This window comes from Monodon monoceros, unplaced genomic scaffold (assembly GCF_005190385.1).
Source record: "Monodon monoceros isolate NGI ecotype Baffin Bay Population unplaced genomic scaffold, NGI_Narwhal_1 Super_Scaffold_5, whole genome shotgun sequence".
NCBI classification, from domain to species: domain Eukaryota; kingdom Metazoa; phylum Chordata; class Mammalia; order Artiodactyla; family Monodontidae; genus Monodon; species Monodon monoceros.
Genome location: NW_021703782.1, coordinates 78,421,406 through 78,442,754, shown reverse-complemented (window position 1 = coordinate 78,442,754; position 21,349 = coordinate 78,421,406). Strand labels below are relative to the sequence as shown.

Genomic DNA, 21,349 nt, shown 5'->3' with positions numbered 1-21,349 from the left:
ACAGGCCACTCTGGCCGTCTTAATTAAGCCTTGATTAAGCATTCTGCCCATAAACCTCGTCTCCCTCCTGTAGAATTGCCCGGTTTACAGCAAATGATTCAGGGAATCAGGTCAGCTGTTCGGAGACGGCAGCCATTAGGAGCGGTGCCGACAACTGTGAACAGATGCCAACTCGAGCCAGAGATCAGTGAAGACGGCAGGGCCCAGAAACCCAGAAACTCAGCCCTGATTAAGGCTTCTGCCTCTGTCCCTGACCTCAGTATAGAAAAGGGCCCAGTATGAGCCACTCCACTTTATTTTATTTATTTATTTATTTAACATCTTTATTGGAGTATAATTGCTTTACAATGGTGTGTTAGTTTCTGCTTTATAACAAAGTGAATCAGTTATACATGTACATATATCCCCATATCTCTTCCCTCTTGTGTCTCCCTCCCTCCCGCTCTCCCTATCCCACCCCTCTAGGTGGTCACAAAGCACCATGGGCCACTCCACTTTAAAAGGACAGAGGGACTATCCTGGCTGGGAGTTTTTCCTGAGGGGAGAAGGAAAAGGCCATGCAAACAAGATGCTCAGTGAGACACTATCTCTAAACAAGAAAAACAAAACAGCTGACAACAGAGAGTGGGTAAGTTACAGCACATCCTCTTTCTTGATTCCTTAAGAAATGCTAACCAGAAGCCGTATAACATTCCAGGAAAAGCAACTGTTTTAATGTAAGGTGTAAACCATGGGCTACAAAGCCATATCTGTGCTCTGGGTACAGCTGTAAAAGTGATGCTGGGCAGATGCAGGCAGGAGACATAAAACAGCAAGTTTGATCTGATGGATGATGGGTTTGGGCTGTAAACTTATTCCGTTTTTATTTGAATTCCCATTATTATTGTTTGCACACAATGATACCTCTTTTTAGGATCAGAGAGACGATTTCTGAGAAGAGAAGCAAAGCTCTGGGGAGTGGCAACGTGGCAAGCGAATGCAACCAGCCTGAGCGTCAGCAGGGACACACCTCATTCTGCCCCCATGCTGCCCCCATGTGACCTTCAGCAAGCCCCTTCTCCTTCCAGGACCTCCATTTCCACCTCTAGAGCTAGGAGGATTCCAAGGCACCTGCCACCTCTGATTCCATGATTCTCGCTGGCAGAGAGGTCAGAGGTCTAAACTACTCCCATGTGACAGACACTAACCTGCCCACACTGGGGCACCTCTGTGGCATGGACATCATGGGCACCATTAACCCCCCCACTACCCCAGCTTCCCAAGCCCAGAACCCCGGCATCCATCTGAGAGTCTCTGTACCCTCTCTCCAAATCCAGCCACTCTACAACTCCTGTTAATGTGACCTCCTAACTACCTCTCAAGTCTCTGCCTCTTTCCATCCCCACCACCGTCGCGCATGCTCAGGCTAGCATGTTCTCCTATGTGGATCACACGCACGTGGTCTCCCTTCTTCAGTCTTGCTCTCCTTCCAATCCATTTTCCAGACCACAGAGCAATCTCTTTAAGATGTAAATATGCCCTTGTCATTTCCCTGCATAAAACTCTATGTCACCCCATACCTTTCAGAATTATTTGCTAGGATCTATCATGTGAGCCCTGGAGCCAGTCCTTCTGGGCTCATATTGCAGCTCTGTCACTTACTAGGTCTGTGACTATAGGCAAGTTACCACTTGGTGCCTCAGTTTCCCCACTGGTAAAATGCAGATAACAATAGCACCTCCCTTACCAGACTGTTGTCAGGATTAGTTAATGCATGCAAGCAGCTTAGAACAGGGCCTGGCATATGATAAGGAGTCCATAAATGGTAGCTGCTGTTTTTATAGATTCGTAATTTTTATAGACCTTCAAAGCCCTACCTGTTCAGGTCCCACTCAGCACTCCAGCCTGTTTGCTTTCCTCTGTCTCACTGCTCTCCACCTCCCAGGGAGTCCAGCCCTACCAACTTCTCCCATTTTTGCTCTTGTGGCTGAACCTTTGCACATGTCATTTCATTGCCAGGTACCCTCTTCCCACTCCTGGCTTGTCTGATTGATTTTTTTTAACGGCTTTATTGAGATATAATTCACATACCATAAAATTCACCCACTTGAAGTGTACAAGTCAGTAGTTTTGGTATATTCAGGTCACCCCCATTTTCCCCTCAACAATCCCTTCCCAGCCCTAGGCAACCACTGGTCTACCCAAGTTGATTTTTAGGTCTCAGTTTATATCCTACTTGTTACGTTTTCTCTGACTTCCAACTCTGGGTTGGGTGCTTCCATATATCTATAGTTTTCCTCTCTCAGAACTATGTATATATATGTCCCCTGCTAGACTATAAGCTCCATGTCAGCAATGACCATGGTTGTCTGAGTCACTGCGACTCTTCAGTGCTTAAGAGATGTTCAGTAAATATTGGTTGAATGACTGAAACCAATGGTGCTGACTAGCCAAAGCCCAAGCCTTATAAAGATAGCCCTACTGAAAAAAATCAACAACAGAGTCTTCTCAATAAGTACAAATACTAGAAGTAACAGCACATTAAAAAATTTATGACATTCAAGTTTCCTACAACTATTCCTACTAGAGCCACCATTGGAATAAGGCAGAACCTTGTAAAATGAGTTTGATTCAGGTGCGTTAACAAAGTAAGGCCATGAATGAGAGGGAAACTTTTTTAGAGGCTGAGTAAGAAGAATCAAGAAAGATCCACATTTTAGGAATTCGGTATTTATACATTTTATGTGACCTGGCATTACTGGGTCATTACTGAGTAATATGAATACAAATACTTTTTGTTAAAAAGAAAATGTTAAGAAAGAAAACAGGACTTCCCTAGTGGTGCAGTGGTTAAGAATCCGCCTGCCAATGCAGGGAACACGGGTTCAAGCCCTGGTCTGGGAAGATCCCACATGCTGCGGAGCAACCAAGCGCGTGCAACACAACTACTGAGCCTGCGCTCTAGAGCCCGTGAGCCACAACTACTGAGCCCGCGTGCCACAACTACTGAAGCCCGCGCACCTAGAGCCCATGCTCCGCAACAAGACAAGCCACCACAATGAGAAGCCCACACACCACAACGAAGAGTAGCCCCCACTCACCGCCACTAGAGAAAGCCCGTGCGCAGCAATGAAGACCCAATGCAGCCAATAAATTAATTAATTAATTAATTTTAGAAAGAAAGAAAGAAAACAAAGAAGTAAGAAAGGAGTTCTGGAAGTTCTCTATAGAGCTACTCTGTTAAGCAATTTCTATTTTCTTGCAGATTCCTCATTATAAAATCAGAGCTGTGTTCCCCTGGACAATAATCTATGCCCTGGGAGCTTATTTCAAAATCCAGTGAGTAGGGCTTCCCTGGTGGCGCAGTGGTTGAGAGTCCACCTGCCGACGCAGGGGACACGGGTTCGTGCCCGGGTCCAGGAAGATCCCACATGTCGCAGAGCGGCTGGGCCCGTGAGCCATGGCCGCTGAACCTGCGCGTCCGGAGCCTGTGCTCTGCAACGGGAGAGGCCACAACAGTGAGAGGCCCGCGTACTGCAAACACACACACACACACACACACACACACACACACACACACACACACACACAAAATCCAGTGACTATCATAAGAAAAGCAATTACTTCCTAAATAAACATTGAGATGATTTTTCCAATATATCACCATACTGCTGTTAGTTACAGAATAAAAACAAAAGCCTCCCCTACTCCCTCTCACACATTTCAATCTACTTCATACACTGATGGCAGATTAGACTTACTAAAAGCACAGCTCCCGTCATGCCTTGCCCTCATTCAAAACCCTTCAATGGCTCCCCATTGCCTTCAGGATAAAGAACAAACTCCTAAGTGGGTGTTTGAAGATCCTCCTCCTTTTGGCACTGACCTACTTATGTAGCCTCATTTCCTCCTAGTCACCTTCACATAACACCTGATGCAGACAAAAATGCACTGAGAGCCCTTTCCATGCCTTTATCTTTTTTCTACCTCTGCCTAGAATGTTCTTTACCCACCCCCAAACTCCCCATGTCAAACGCCTATCTCCTTTTAAGACTCTCTCAAACGCTACCTCCTCCATGAAGTCCCCCGTGATGTCCTCCTCCATAACACATGCTCTCTACCACCTCTATGCTTCCAAACCCTTTTACTGGAGATGATTCTCATGTATTTATCAATGGCTGACATATTACAGTTATATCTGAACATAGTCTCTACTTCCTGATAAACTATAAATTCGAATACATTTTCCCCTCACACTTACCACATGCCATGCAAATAGAAGGTACTAAGATATTTGTTGAATGAATGAATAAAATAACAAATTATAGAAAACACAGCACAATATGGTCAGCAGTAGTCTAGTTTATCACTGTCCTTAGAGAGGCAACAAGTCTTGAAACTTAAGAAATATACCTCAGTGGTTGGGACATTTTGTCTATCTACAAACCTGCTGCTATTGAAATCCCCTATTTACTTTCATTATTTGCCCACAGATATTTCACTCCTGCTAGATGTGTGTGTGTGTGTGTGTGTGTGTGTTTTGTGATGATGAAAGGAAGCAGAATGAAGAAAGGGAATTATTATTAAAAACTGGCAACAGAGAAGCTCCTTTTTCGGTGAAGAAAACTCAAAATCTACAAAAGAGCCAAACTGTGTCATTGCACTGGCTGTCAAACGTGGTGGGCGGGGGTGAGGTATGATTTAAGTCCTGTCAGGCAGTGGTTCTCTGACTTAGTGCTGAGTATAGGATCACCTGCAGGGCTTGTTAAAAGACAGATGGGTCCCACCCCAACAGTTTCTGTGTCTGTAGGTCTGAGGGGTGGGGCTGAGATTCTGCATTTCTAACAAGCTCCAGGTAATGCTGAAAGGGACCACACTCTAAGGATCACCCATGCAGACTGGAAAATGAATCAAAGGATTTAGGGGAGGAGGATCCTCTGTGGCACATGGCACAGGCATTCCTAAAGTTAGAAAATTCGTCTTTAACTAGATTAAAACACACGGAAAAATTAAGTTGGAGAGTGATTTTTTTTCCCTTCTCACTTGTAATTCAGAAGCTAAATTCTACAGGATAAACTAGAGAGTTTTGGAGAAGGGAGTCAGGAGACCTGGGTTCAAGTCCTGACTCTGTCACTAGTTAGCTGTGTAAGCAAAGACCACTCATTACCTTCTCAGGACATCATTGCACCATGTGAAACACCCCAAAATCTCCAGTGTCAGGTTTTACATCCTATGATTTCACAATTTTGAAAAACTGTTGGGAGTTTAGTTCCAAAAGTGTTTAATGATTATCCCACCTATATATGAAACGATTAAAGACACTGCAATTTCAAAACATAAAACATCAGAAATAATTACCAATTAAATTTGAGAAGAACCTATAACAAATAAAGTACAATTATGAAGACTGAAAGAACTTTTACTTAAATAGGTTTCATGTATAATAATAAGTGCTCAAGAACAAATATGCCATAAAAATAGATTAAAAATATATAGTAAAGATATTACAATAAAAAAAAAACACCACTCCCTTTCTGAGAACAGTCTAGAGAAAATAGGACAGGTTACAGAACGAGAAAACATCAACTCACCAGTCGAGCAGAGGTAAAGCAAGTCCTCCAAGGAAAGAAATCGGCCCCTCTTCCCAATGCTGGCACCTCCCTCCCATCCCAGGACACTGCTCCTGGGCCTCCCAGCACACAGCTATTTTTAAAGATAAAAGGCCACATTCCCAAGATTGTGGCCACAAGAATGTGAATATCAAATGACCTTCCCAAAGCTCGTCAATGAGCCGGAGTAAAACTGATCGCTGGGCCATGTGGGCAAAGTTGGATGGTCTCTGTGGCACGGGTCCCACTTATCTGCTGATACTGTGCAGCTGCAGCTATGCCCTCAACATGAGTCTGGCCTCTCTCCTTTCAGCTCAACAGGCCCAGAAGCCCTCCAGATGCCATCGTCATCCTCAAGACCTTAGCCACTTGAGCTGGCTGAGAGAGGAAACCCTAGAGGTTCTTGAATAGCAAACTGGCCTCTGTGCCAAGGGCGACACAGAAGGTGACGCCCGAGGTCTCATGAGGCGTCTATTGGATGGCTGTAGAGTTTATTCTGTGCCTGGTCTCTCACTGTTTCTGCCCAGCTGTCTTCTGTTCAACTTAATAGCAACAGCATTAAGTCGATAAGTCTCACAGCATCCCAGGGAGGCAGGTCACCCTCAAGCACATTATCCCCCCTTAACAGACGGGGAAATGACATCACAGGAAGATTAAATAACCTGCCCAGTCTCAACAGCCTGCCACAGGTGGAGCACGAGACGATCCCAGCCCCTGTGCCAGCTCATGAACAGAGATGCTCTGGATGAAGCCCTTTGAAGTTCTAGGGTCCCGGGAAGTGTAGATGATTTGCACAACAGAGGTCAAGAAAGAAATAAGCACAGAGGTAACCTTCTTAAAACCACTCCAATTGTCTCTCTTCCTGTGTCTCCCTAGAAGGCCATGAGAGAAGAATGATTTTTAGTACACAAGTATTAGCTGAAAGATGGTGTGAGTGTGGGTGCAGGAAGAGGACAGAACAGGCCTGTAGGCAGCAAGGGGCCTCAGTGGTTAGGATCAAAGGAGGGGTCAGGCCAAGCAGGGTTCTATCGATGACCTCTGTCCTCTGTACCCCGCAGGGCCCTGCACAAACTGGTGAACTCTGGCCTGAAATTATGCCCATTTTGTTCCTCTATACAAGTACTTGTACATCTAACATGGGCAAGTCACTGAGAGAGACAGAAAGATGAAATGGACCATCTCTGCAGTCAAGAAGCTAGAAATGTCATTAAGGAGTGTACATAAATTGCTAAAATACAAAGTAAAAATTAGTAAGGACCACAACAGAGAGGCTGGTAGAATGCCTGGGTTTGATGGTGGGAGGTAACATCCACCTGTGGATACAGTAGGATGATATCAGGGCAGGCTTAGTGGACAAGGTGACCAGGCTGTGAAGCATAGGAGAGTGAGGCTTACAGGGGTGGCCAGAAGGGCACTGGGGACAGTGGCTGGAGAAGGGCAACGAGAGTGCATAGAAGGGAAATGGCACAGGGCTATCCTGGAGACCAGCTCAGGAAGAGGGATGTGGGGGACAAAGGGTATGCGAGGTAGGGTTGAGGGATTTAGGGTAGTATTGGCAGGTAGAAGCCATCTCACCGAAGGCCTTAAGTGTGGGATTAAGGAGGTTAAATTTCACTGCTAGCCGTAGTGCTCAGCACTGTACCTTGCTCACAGTAGGCACTCAAATGTTGGTGGAACAAAATGCAGGAAGGCGATTTAATCCATGGAAGACGCAGGATAACTGTGAAAGAAGATGCCAAAAAAAGATGCTTCAACTTTTAAAATCAACTGATATCTAGTCAGGACAACTCCTAAGTTTAACTAAAATATATGCTATATTCTGCCCCAAATGGAGCCCACAGTACCTGCCATCAGCTTCTCACTCAAGAACACTATGAAAATTAATGATGAGGTAATGTTTGTGAAATGCTCCAAGCTCTTTGGAGATGTGTGGCAAAAGGCATCACTAAAATTAATATTTAAAGAGATTCTACCCAGCTCTGATCTCTTTTTCTGCAGACTAATGTTACGTCCACAGGATAAGGTGATGCCAGGTTGGCCTCTAAATAAACCTTCCCAACAGACAGCACCCAACACAGATGCCTCCTCCTGAGTCCCTTACATGTGGCTGATGGCGCCCATGATCACAACAAGGCAAAGGTGGTTTCCGACTTGGTTATCTGGGGTTATCCAGGGTTATCCAAGGATAAGGGGGCAAAATATTCAAAGGGCGGTCTTTCTTGGGACCCCATTTTTTAAGCATGAGACAGAGTCTAGTGAAGACTTCAAGGGGGATCATTTTAGCAAAACCCACATCTAAGCCAGTTAACATTTTTAGATCTAAAGCAGTGCCCAAGAAAGGAAGAAATAAGAATAGCTCCCTGGGCTCAATTACAAATGGAGTGGAAACAATAATTTCAAAAGTTCAAGGGGAAAAAAAATCAATCTATTTCCTTCCCCCAAAGCTTTCACTTCTATAAATACACTCACATAAATGGACCTAAGACCACTCTTCCTTATGAAAACACTACCTGTCTGGAATTTGCAAAATAAACGATCTGCCCGTCTTGCTTTCAACCCACTGAAGTTCAGACAATGCTCTCCAAAAGCTTCTCTTTTCTTCTTACATAACATTCATTTTCCCCCTCTGATAATTAAAGTGATATGTGTGTCTGGTAGAAAATTTTGAAATTTTTCTTGTTTGGAAAGAAGAAAATAAAAATTGTCCACTATAATCTACAAGTTGCTAATTACCCTTCTGGCCTTTTTGTGTGAAAAGACACATTTCTGACATAATTGGGAACTTACTGTATATACTAGTTTATAGCCTGATTTTCCTCTTAGAAGAATATGCTATAAACATTTGCATGTCTCTATTATTCTACAGCATTATTTTTTATGTCCCGTAGAGAGGAGTGTCATTTGTAAAGCTAATCCTCTACTGCTGGACATTTGGTTTATCTTGTCAGTGCCTGTATTACAAATAATGCTGAGATAAATATCTTTGCATAATACATCTTCAGTTAGTCTCTTAGGATAAATTCCCAGGAGTGGCACTGCTGGGTGAAAGCCTGCTCAGGTTTGTAAGGCTTCAGATGCAGTCAGATTGCCCTCCAGAAAGGCTCACTCCCCAGCAGTAGGAGAGCTACTTCCTGCAGTTGCTCACTGATCCCTCATTTAGTAGATTTATGAAGGGGGTGTTGCTGCTTTTATTTGCAGTCCCTTGACAGGCAAATTTTTCTCCAAATGTTTGTGTCTACAGTATTTTTGCAGTTTTTTTTGTTTTGTTTGTTTTGTTTTTTAACTGTGTGCTTCTATTCATCAGAAAGCCAACGTTCTATTCCCTCTTCCAAAGAGTACTTTTTCCGCCACTCCACCTCCAAGGGCAGCCCCAGGGTCTCCCTGCTCAGCACCTGCCACCCACATTTTCAGCTTGGTGCCCTTCACTCCTTTCTCAACAAACATTTTACAGTTCCAGCATTAAGTCAGACTAAGAACCCAATAATCAGTCATTTATTCACTTATCCATCTATTCACCTGCTGTCTCTTGGGGGTCTGTAATGCTCTAGGCACCGAAGTATAAACGGAACACTATGAGAAACCAGGAGAGGGAAAGTCAATGAGGCCCGGAAAACATTAGTATACTTGAATTGAAAGGTAACTCATAGTTTTGCTGGTAGGAGAGGGGAAAGAGCAGCCTAGGCAAAAGGAACGGCATGAGCAAAGGTCCTGAGGCATGCTAAAGCATCATGTGTTGAAGGAATATTTTCACTATTAAGGCATGAGAATGAGGGGCTAAGGATGAGATTGAAAAGTTAGCTCCTTATGTATAGCTGATTCACTTTGTTATAAAGCAGAAACTAACACACCATTGTAAAGCAATTATACTCCAATAAAGATGTTAAAAAAAAAAAGAAAAGTTAGCTCCTGCTGAATTCACCTGCTGAACTGCTATCTTCCCTGCATCTCAACTCTGCTTGTACTCCCTGGCCCATCTCCAATGCAGACAGACTCCTCCAAAAGCCTTCTTGAGAAGCATCCCCACCATCCATTTCTCCACACCTATCTGCTTGGGACAGGAATCCTGGCCCTCACACCAATCTCCTCAGCAACCACCAACGAATAGATGGCTCTGATAAGTATAAGACTTATCAGTCCAGCCAGAAAGAAACCTCTGGATAGTAATATATTCTCTTGTACCCCTAGCTTTTCAACATGGGGCTTAACTTATAACTGGCAATCAATATAAGCCTATAGAATCTAACCAAATTAAATTGGGCAGAATAAATACAAGAGAAGGGATGAGAGTGCACATGTATGCATCTAACTATCATCCAGACAGCTGGGAAATGGAAACTGTCTTTGAAAATTAGCTTCTGAACACAATCATGGCAAAAGATGGATTAATTCTCTTCAGGCCTGTAATTCTGCATCTACCTAGACATTTCGCAGGCACACAAACAGTACTTGTTAAACTATGCTGCATATCTTAGAAGCTTCTGTGCATAAAGGTCAATATATTCTGGAGATTTGGATTTTTTTTCTTTGCAGGGAGGTAGGAGGAGAAGAGAGAAAAGAAGGCCCCTACTATATGCCATCTCTGCTACGATTTTCCATACTGATAATTCCCATTCAAAGTGAAAATCCTAATGCCACCTGGGAGGAACTAGTCTCCATCATTCATGCAGGCAACATTTCTAGATAAGTCTTCCCTGAGGGCAAAGAGCCCATACATCCAGTGGCTGGTCTCTCCCTGTTCTGGTTCATATCCCCCCAGCTCTGAATTCACCTATAGCATTCACCACACTGCTTTGCTTGTTTGTCCTCACGCTGGGCCATGACCTCTACAAGGCTGATGACTTTTTTTCCAGCCCTGTGCACCCTGAGGCCTAGAACATCACCCTCCACTCAGTGGATGATCAATCTCTGTTGTGGAATTAAATGTCATGCCAGGGCTGGAAAGGACCGTAGAAATAACTCAGTACACATATAGGAAGCGGAGGCCCAGACAGGGGACACAGCCTCTCAAATACACCAAGAGCTGGTGGTAATTGGCAGGTGGAAGAGAGAAAGAAATCAAAGATATTAGCAATGCTTGAGAAATTGGGAGCCTGAGGGGTTTGATGGAACTTGGGAAGGATGACAACATGGGGGAAAACTAAGTTTGGTTTTGGACAGCCTCTAACACACAGAACAAGTTTTCTCTCTCTTCTCGGTGACAGCCCTTCAGATAATATAAAAAGGAAATTAACATGTATTGAATAGTTACCTCTTGCAGGTGGAAAACAGCAATCCTGTCCTCCCTGTGTAAGGTTAACACTCACAGATAATCAATTACATAAACAAGTAAATAATGTGCCTCAGGTCACATAGCTAGTAAACCCAGGTCTGACAGAGTCAAAAGCCCAAGTGCTTTCTCCTGCACCCCACTGCCTCTCTGACCCTAGTCCTGAGGCTACAGGGTACCAAAGAAGAGCCAGCTGGACAGAGAGAGGTCACAGGTGGCCTTGACCATGTCCCAGGGTGACAGGCAGCAGCTCCAGAGGCTGAATGTTAGGTCCGCAGCCTCCCCACCCTCTGAAAGGGCAGAGAGCGGGCACCACCCCTCGCTAGCACTTGGCTGACAGGCTAGACCCAATGCAGAAACAGGTATAAGATGGAGAAACACAGAGGCCCACATTTGCCCTTGACTCAGCTAGGAGATCGCTGATGACTGTAAAAGCAATGAGGGCAGCTGGGAGCCAGATGCAAGTAAGGCAGTCGTCATAATCACAGTCCTTCATTTCATTAGTCAATACTGTATGCCGAGCCTCTGCCCAGGACCCAGCCTCTTCTCAGTTCTGGATTGAACCAGGCCTAGTCCCTGCTTGGGAGAAGCTCACGGTCAAGTGGGGCAGGTTACATGGAAACACCCCATGACCACACAGCCTGGGGAGTGTTATCGTGGAAGGATGACAGGGTGGGGGAAGGGAGCTCTCCCAGCCTGGAAGAAATTTCCCAGACAAAGCAGGACATTTTGATGTGGGGATATTTCCAAGCAGCTACATTAAACAAGCCTTGTCAAAATGGGAAATCTTTGTTCTTTAAACCCAGTAAGCAAAATGAGAAGCAGAAATCTCTGAGCTGATCCCCCTCCCCTGCCCTTAGGGCTCCGAGCAGTGCAGTGGAATATCTGCTTTACTAGGTATTAAGGTCCCTTTCAAACCTGAGGTTCGTCCAGGTCAGGTCTGGTGGGGTGACCAGGAAGGGGGCAATCTGGGGCCCTGGTGGGGACACAACTGAGGGCAACTTTGGGTGGACTGCTCTATCCGCCTGTCCCCTTAGGGCTCAGTTCAAATGCCAATCCCTCCCAGAAGCCTTCCCAGATCTCACCTGAGGCATGGCCAGCCCTCTGCTGGGCTCCCATTAGTCTCTGTAACATGCAGCACCCTGCGCCACACTGACTTGCTGCAGGCCAGGCAGGGACCATCGGATTCATCTGTCTCTTCCCTCCTCCCCACCCACTCCTGTCCCCATCCCTGTGCAGGTCTTTCTTAGCAAAGCATATTGAACTGAGTGGAGGAGCGGTCTAGGAGGATGCTCTGGGCAGTTGTGAGCCGGTAATCCTGGAGCAGCCCTGACAGCCATGAGCAGAGTCTGGAGCTGCTTGGTGCCAGATCCTCTCAGGTCACTCTCTTCGCTCTGCTTCCTCTCAGCTCCACCAGCTGCTTCACCAGACCCAACACGCCCATTTGCCCTAGGCCTCTCTGGCACCCTGGAATGTCAAGTGCAAACAAAGTGGTACACACACTTTTTGGAGAAAAGCATATTTGATTGTGCATTGCATTTGGAGAGCTCATTAGCCAGCAGCAGATGGAAGACCCCACTTAAAGGACCATGAACTTCAGCTAGCTGAGGGGCAAGAAGATCACACTACAATGCACTTTCAGGGCTATAAAGCAGCATTTCCTCATCTCTTACAGAAAGAGATATGTACTTGGGCACTGAGAATATAAATAATTTCCCTCAAGTTCAATGAACCAATCTTGGACTAAATTAGAGGGGAAATGCAAGGACATTAAGTCTTCCTCTATATGCCCCTTCTCTACCCAGAGCACATTCACTGTGGGATCTCCCATAAGTCTAAGAACTGGTAATGAATATTTTAATAGGCACAGCTTCTCCTTCCCATTGATAAAAACTCCACTGACCAGCCAGAGCACGCTGGTGAAGATGAGGGTGTGGACCAGAAACACCTGCGTTTTCCTGGGCAGCCTAATCCCTGAGCCCCTCCCACATCCGTGGGGCAGGGATGATTAGAGCAGCCTCAGCACCCTCAGAGTAGCAACCACGATGCTTTAGGAAGGAAGAGAAGTGAGACATGCAGAATGAAGACCCAAGGCTGCCCCTGGAGAGCTGGGTCCAAATATGATTGAAAGAAAAGACAGTCACATAAGTAGAAAAAGGAGAGCCAAAGGCTGAATGGTGGCCCACTAAAAAAATATGTCCACACCCTAATCCCAGGAACTGAAAATGTTACCTGATTTGGAAAAAGGGTCTTTGCAGATATAATTAAGGATCTTATCCTGGATTATTCAGGTGGACCTTGAATCTAATGATGAGTGTCCTTATAAAAGTGAGGCAGGGCTTCCCTGGTGGCGCAGTGGTTGGGAGTCCGCCTGCCGATGCGGGGGGGGGGGGCACAGGTTCGCGCCCCAGTCTGGGAGGATCCCGCGTGCCGCGGAGTGGCTGGGCCTATGGGCCATGGCCTCTGGGCCTGCGCGTCCGTAGCCTGTGCTCCGCGACGGGAGAGGCCACAGCAGTGAGAGGCCCGCGTACCGCAAAAAAAAAAAAAAAAAAAAAAAGAGTGAGGCAAAGGGATATTTGACAGAAGGAGACAATGTGACTAAGGAAGCAGAGACTGGAGTGATGCAGCCACAAGTCAAGAAATGCCAGCAGCTACCAGGAGCTGGAAGAGGCAAAGAAAGAATTCTTCCTTAGAGCCTCCAGAGGGAGTGTGGCCCTGCTGACACCTTGATTTCAGACTTCTGGTCTCCAGAACTGTGAGAGAATAGATGTCTGCTGCTTTAAGACAAGGTTGGGACGATTTGTTCCAGCAGCCACAGGAAACGAACATAGAGCACCTTCCAAGCAATGGGATTGATGAGGGATCTGAGTCCCAGAGAGGGGGCCGACTCACCCAGAGCCACTCTGCGTCAGACACTGGTCCAGGACACTCCTCCATGGCCCACCAAGTCTCTGTGACACTGACATGCACACAGGTCCCCAGTTGCCCAGTGTAGAGTCCAGAAGAGGAAGCTGAGAGCAAATCCTAGGGGGGCCCCCCAGGGGGCCTAACTGGTCTGCAGGCTGTGCTGATATAAGGACAGACTCTGAAGTCAGGCTCCTCAGACCCCACCTGCACAGCTGTGTCCCATTCTTAGCTCTGTCTTTTTCAGGGGACTGGATCAATTGGGGGCATTCTGACTGAAGAAGTGAAGACTCGGGGACCTAATCCCCGTGTCTGAATGTCCAAATGGCTAAAAAGCCTGTCATGGGGAAGAAGAAATGGATTTTTGTGTGGGGCTTCAAAGGGCAGAATCAAGGCCGATGGGACAGCCGTTGCCTGGAGGAAGAGCTTGATTCAGCATAATGAAGAACTTTCTAATAGTCAGAGCCAACTAACAAGGGACTAGGAATGCCTGGGGGATGGGCAGGTCCGAGCACAGAGGCTGGGTGTGCTAGGAAGATTCCTGCACCAGACAAAGGCTGCACTTGATCTTCTCCAGAGTTGGCAACTTTGTATGAAGGTCTATGCCTTTTGGCTAAAATATCCTGTGTGAATCTAGCTTTTCAGCATATAGACAGGGAATGCTCTCACTGAAACTTATGACACAGCTTTTGTGAAGAACTAAGTACTGCAACTACCCAGGAATGAGCTCCAAAAAGAAATAATTCTTCCTGTTTCTATATTCAAAATGTCCCTCATCCCCGGGGAGGAAAGGAAGAGGAAAAGCATATACCTCCATACGGACATCACCTCCAGGAGCCAACAGCACACCGGTACCAGAGGAGCCCTGGACAGCCTGGGCTTGATGTCCTTCTCCAGGGAAAACCAGAGAGAACACACACTCCAGCTACCAACTGAATTGCTTTCATAAGAACAAATCAATGGCACCCTCATCTTTATTTTGATAATTGCTTTTCCTTTTGCATCCTTCTGAATTCTACATGTGGAACAAAGTAAACAACAAAGCAGTAACTCAGAAGCTTAACCACATGACGCTTACACGTTAGCCTTGGAGAGGTTATTTGCAGGGATGGCAGTTGGTATTGTTGCCACTGGTTGCAACAAGTTCTAAATTACACCCTACATTCTGGATACTCAGAGAACAGGAAGTGCAGCATTTTGCATCTGCCTGCACATCTGTCTTCTCTTAAAATCTCAGAGAACTAAGCACTGTTGCAGCTGAATGAATTCCTCTGAAGCTCTTTCCATTCAGGATTTTGAAAGTTTGCCATGTTACCCTTTTACTGAAATGGTTGAGCTTCTCTGATCATTCGTCAAGAAAGGTCAAAAGAACACACTTTCATACTTTTAGATAAACCACCGTACCCATTTCTAGCTTGTAATTAGAGTTTTCTTCTTTTTTTCCATAAGAACAAGTGTTAAGCGCACACATCATTTAGCAGCCAGCTTGTGAAATGATCGGAAGCCAGAACCATTTCTAACCACTGGCAAAAAGGTCTCCAAACATCAGGTGGGTCCCTGAAATTACTGTTTCACTTTAGTGAACATAAATGGCTACTACCCTTACTTCAATCGGCCAGGCACTAAATCAAACTTCCTATTGTCCTTCAAGCAGGTAGTTATTATTTTTTTTAATCCTCCCATTTGCAGAGCTGCATAATGTAATCTGTAGTTACCAAAACAAATTTAAGACTGCGTTACCCTGCTTCCATGAATGTGTGGTAAGTCTGGTGTATATCTCTGACTATGGTAGAAGTACAGCTATAACAGCTGTGCATAAATCAGAATTTTATATACTGACTGGTATTAAGTATACAGGCATGTTTGGTATTTGAAAAGCTTTCCATACCAAATCTTTTTGGTATAGGGCAGAATCCTTCTACAATATGAACAATTATTGCCAAGTCTGTCTAGCTTGAAGGTTCAAATTTTACATAGCATATTTATTAAAATAGGCCATCTTGAATAGCTAAACTCAAAACTCAGACTCATCTCTGAGGTTACATCAACTCTTCATCAAATGAAGGGCCTACATTTCGAGGCATCTGAATGCCGCAAGTGAGTTCAGCCCCTCTGCATTAGCAGCATGTTTCTGGCCTGACTCAAACCATTTCAGAACTCAGGAAAATCACCAGCTTCTGTCACTCCAGTACAGCAAACGCATATCACTAGGGCTGGGCTCTGTGAGAAGGGCCGTGGGGTAGAGGTAAGAAGGGTGTTATGCCCACCCTCCCAGGGAGTTCTCAAGGCCATGGCTCCATACACAAGTGGCCGCACACAGAATCCTTCAAGGTTGACAGCGATGCTGCTCCATGAGAGGTACTAAGTGCAGAGGTGGGAGGTCAGGTGAAGATGAAGACCCTGGGACAAAGGGATCTGGAAGACAGTTCCCAGGGCAAATAGGATTTGAGCTGGGCCTTCAGGCATGGGCACAACCACCATGGCTGAGGCATATGCTAGGCAGAGGGGCCAGATGGACGAGCAAAGCCCTGGAGACCTGGGGGGTGGGAGGGATTAAGTGCGGAGGACCAGGTGAGGGAGGAGGGGGACTGAGAGACAGGGTGGAGACAGCCCATCGTGTCTGCCAGGCTGAGGACCCAGGACTTCATTCTCCATACACAAGGGACCCACTGAAGGCCTCTGGGCCACATGTTAGAAGAAACAAGCCTAACATTGAGAGAGAGAATGGAAAGAGAAGGACATGTTTGGGAGAGATTTTAGAAGTAAAAATGACAGGACGTGAGTGATTAGATTTCAAGGAGGAGGGATCAAGGGAGCGGGTAGGTCACAAATGACTATGCTCCCCTGCTGTGACATTCCCAGCATGGAGTGGGAGGGGTATGCTGGCCATTGGGTACCCCACAGCGAGCGGGCAAGGCTAGCTTTGGTGGCACCATGGGCTCAGCCTCACTCAAGCTTCCCTTTGGCACATCAATGAGCATCTCCACGGGCACTGCTCTTCAGGGTTGCAGTGAGAGAGAGGGGATGAGGGGAAAGGAGAAGAGGGGAGGGAGGAACAGAGAGTCAAGGAGGAGGGGGCAGGAGAGGGAAGGCAAGAGAGGGTTTGTTTTTTTTTTTTGAGGTGAACTGTCAACAACTTTAATAGACTTGGATGGTGTCCACCAAAGCAGGCTGACTTGGGGATTCCCGAGGGCTCCAGCTTCTGTAGTTCAGTGTGGCCAAAGTTCTCTTGGACCAGCTCCTGCCTTGCCTGCAGAACTGTGTCTACAGTGAAATGTCCCCAAAGCAGCAGCAGCTCACCATACCACTCAGGGCCTGATCCTGCAGGTGGGAGTGCTGTGGCTGGGTATTCCTCTTTTCAAAACTCCTAAAACATAGTTTTGTACTGAAGAGGCAGAGTACCTGCTCCAGAGTCTCCTCAATAACTGTGGGGATGACACCCACAATTACAGGGCTGTACAGACAGCCCGCCTGGGCCTAGAACACACCAAGCCCTTTCAGGCCTCCAGGCCTTTGCATTGCTGTTCCCTCTGCCTGGAACAGACCTCCCCCAGCCCCTGGCTCATTCCCCTTAATTTAACTTTCATTTGGTGCTTGCTACATACCTGGCTCTATTCTAAGTACTTTACATATAGCAACGCATTTAATCCTCATAGCAACCCTATCAGGTAGGGTTATTATCCCCAGTTTACAGATGAAGAAACTGAAGCCCAGAAGATTAAATAACCTGACCGTGAAATATATTTAGTTGTCGGAGGGGCCAGGATTCAAATCCAGGTGGTGTGGCCCCAGGGTCTGCATACTCATACGCAGAGTTACCCAGCCTCTTCCAGTGCTGGGCTACCCTCCCTCAGTTCTCGGCATGACTGGTTCCCTCTCTCTACCTCTCCATGGTTCAGATAGGCCTTCCCCGCCCACCCTCAAGTGGAGCACCCCCCCCTTACCTTCTCTCACATTACGCTGCTTATTTCCTTCCCAGTCCTTTGCACCACCTGTAATTATTTATGTATTTACTTGTTTATTACGTTTCCCCAACTAGAATCTACACTCCAGGAATGCAGGGATCTTGCCTTTTGTTCCAGTGTATTCCTGGGGTACCTGGAATAATTCTCTGGCACAGAGTAGGTGTTCTATGAATAACTGTTGAATGAACAAATGAAGGACAGTACTGTGGATGCTACATGGTGCTACCCAGGGACGTAAGGTATTGCAATGTTGTTCTTTACCCCCCTGTCCTATTCTCCTTCCTTGGCTACTACAAATGCCCCTGCCTACACTAAGGCAGACAGGAGCGGCACCCAGTTTCCCAGTACACATGGATAAGGCTGATCTATTTATAACTGCGTCTAACTGTCAAATCCCCCGGACTGGGGTCCTTGAGCACTAATGATAAGCTTGTGGAGGCAGGGATTCCATCTTCCAATTAACCCCTCTGTGGCCTCCCACCACTTAACAGTATTTACAGGGCATTGGCTGCCGCTGATGTCAGTGTTTGGTCTGAGCACGCACCATATAACAAAAAGCCCCTGCCCCTTGAATCAGGAGGCATCTTGAATACAAATCACACTGTCACAGGAACTCCATCCTGGTGGTGAGGTTCTAAGTCAACACATATTGCTAAAACAAAAGTACTGTTTATATACTCCAACATTTAGGGAGCTTGCCTGTGAACTTGCTAATAAGAGGAACTAACTTATCAAACACCCATTGTATGCAAACACTCTGTTAGACACTTTTACACCCTGTGATCTCATTTAACCCTGTGAGTTTGGAATTATTATTCTTCCCACTTTACAAATGAGAAAAGTGAGGCTCAGAGGTCCAACATCCCCAAACCAGTGTGGATTCCAGCCCAGGGTCAGAGCCTCCTGAACCTCTTTCCACTGTCCTCTGAAGTGTTCTGCCTTGTCTTGTGCTTCCACCAGACTCGCTCTTCTCCATCTGGGTCCTGTGCTTTCCTGCCTCCGTACCTTTGCTCATTCTAGTTCCGTGACCTAAGGTGGCCTTTCTGCTTTTCACCACCTGTTGAATCCTCTTCTTCCTTCCACCTTCCATGGTGCAGACTTCCCCAGTCTCCCCAGTTAGAATTCACCCCCGTCAGTGTTCCCAGAGGTCCCAGGGTTTAGCTCCCAGAATGCCCTGTGGTATAATCTTCTTTATTCCTCACTAAAATCTGAGCTCCTTGAGGGTAGAGCCTGTCAGTATTTTTCCTGTTTGTTTCCTCCTGAATAAGTTGAGAAAATTCTTGCTGAACCATTGAAGAATGAAGAGGGGAAAGACTGGTGGCATTTGAATGCATCTGAGAGATCAAAGGCTCTGGACAAATTAGCTTCAACTATATAGTTCAGGAAAGGCAAACTTATGTGCCACAACTCTGCCATTTTCCTGCTCCAGTCACAAAACACTCTCACTAGTCCTCTGATTTCATAAAGCTTGAAACTTAAAACCAGGAAGTCTAGGAAGGAGATAAAATAATAAAATCACTTCCATAAGAATCATTTCATAGTAATGGATTTCACCCACACACTGGGCAGAAACTAACTGCAGCACAAGGGGGATAAGAGATTGGACAAAAGAACAAAGTTCACCTTCTAGGATGTCACAGTTAACTACCTTGTGTTTGTTCTGCTGTCGCTGCACCAGAATTCACCTGTCCTAGAAAATATGCACTTGCTGAACTGTTGGCCTCTCCAATCACTGCTATGTTGAACACCCACCAAAGGATGCCTGACCTGTAAGTTATTTTGATTCGTCTTGATTAGAAAACATCTCAGCCGTGGCTTTAGACTAGATATGAGGAGATGCTGGCCTCTGGGTCAGGACCTCTAGATCAGTGCATTACTTTTTCCCTCAAACAAGTATTTTGAGGTTTTTACTAAAATAACTGACTCACAAACAGAAATGCTTCCTGATCTATAAGCCACTTTGAAAACAAATCATTATGCCGTTGAATATTTTATGATGGGCCAAAGCACTGAAGGAGGCAAGGAGAGCATTCGCCAATCCTTACCATGTCTATTTCGGGACTCCCAAAGCAAACTGCAAATACCTCTTTTATTTTCTTAACGCCCATTTGCAAGTGCTGGGTGGATTCTTGGTGAAATATTGCCTCTGCGCAAACTGACCCCAAATTCAGAGACCCGGACGTTTCACTTCTGCACGTTTACCGCGGATGTATCTCAATGATGATCTAGTGCACAATGCCTCCCCGCCCGCCCCATTTTATAGGTGGCAACAACCGGGAGGGGTACTTGCCCAAGGTTACCTAGTCAGTGGAGAGCAGAGGAGCCACCAGGAGCCAGGGCCCCAACTCCAAGCCCTGGGAGCATCCTTTATTTCCAGAAGCTGACTCAAAACCCCTCCTGAAGCTCAGCCAAAGCTGCTGCAGATAAACGACGTGACCCCGATACTGACTTCTGTAGGTCCCAACATTCCTCTCCACCCCCAAGGAGCTGTGGAGCTGAGACACTCAGGGGTGCCCCTCGACTCACAAAGTGTCAACACAGGCAGGGCGGTTCAGGTGATCGTCCCTGGCGAACCCCTCCCGGTCCAGGTGTAGCCGTCGATATCCGGCAGGGCAGGCTGGTCCGAGGTCACTCAGAAAGTTGGCTCTGGCCGTGGCTGCACCTGAACCCTGGTCTCCCACCTGCCGGTTTGCCGCTCTTTGCACGATACCATGCAGATCTCGAAATCTTAAGCAATACATTGATGCTGTGTAAAGATTTAACCTTTGCAGGCCCTGAGCGAGACCGCGGACGCGCCCCCCGCCGGGAGTGGGGGCACGAGGACTGGAGGCGGACGCGGGTCACCGGGGGCCGAAGGTGCAAGCGGAGCGCACGGCGGAGGGCGGCGCGGAGTAAGCCGCGGGGCAGGCAGTCTGCAGTTCCCGGAGGCGCAGGCCCGGGGCGTAGGGACCGGCAGTCCCCCCAAAACTTTGCGGCGCCGGGACCTCGCCCTTACCTGCAAGGAGGCGCCAGCCGCGCGGACGCGGACCTGGCGGGCTTGACGCTCTCGGCTAGGGGCGGCCCCGCCCGGCGGCGGGCACGGACGCGGGCAAGGCTCAGCCAGCGGCTCGGCTCGGGTTCGGCTCGGGCTCCGCCTCCCGCGCCGCGGCTGCAGCCGGAGTGGGGGCGCACGGCCAGGCCGCGCCCGCCCGCGCCGTCTGGCCGCGGCAGGTGCTGAGGCTGCAGCTGCGGGGCCGACAGCTGCCTGCGCCGCGACCCTCGCCCCGGGGGAGGAGCCCCGCGCGCCGCCTCCGCGGGCCCGGGAGGTCCCGGCCCGCCGCAGTGGGCGGTCCCGCTCCCACCCGAGCCCTGCCTCCGCCGGCCTTCCCCATCTCCCGCGTGGGCACGCAGCGTCCGCCGGTTACCCACCGGGAGACTGAGGCCGGGAGAGGAAGGGGCTCCTCAAGGCCACCCGGACCGGCGGCGGTGACGCCAGAACAGGAACTCAGAAGAGTCCCAAGGAACGACCCCCCTTTCTCACACCTCCCTTCCACTGGCTCTTGTACTCCAAGGCGTTTTGAAGAGCTCCAGCTACACGGGACTCTGCGAGACAAAGATGATCCCGACTGCCCCCCCCACACCCCACA

General features: G+C 47.4%; 1 protein-coding gene across 1 annotated transcript in view; it reads right to left on the bottom strand.

Annotated features, from left to right (window-relative positions):
• FRMPD1 (FERM and PDZ domain containing 1) overlaps positions 1-20,859 on the bottom strand; it is an 84,371-nt gene extending 63,512 nt beyond the window's left edge. Inside the window, exon 1 of the mRNA XM_029203219.1 lies at positions 20,719-20,859. The gene's annotated coding sequence lies outside the window, so the exon portion shown is untranslated. The remainder of the gene's footprint in view (positions 1-20,718) is intronic.
• Positions 20,860-21,349: the final 490 nt, after the last annotated feature.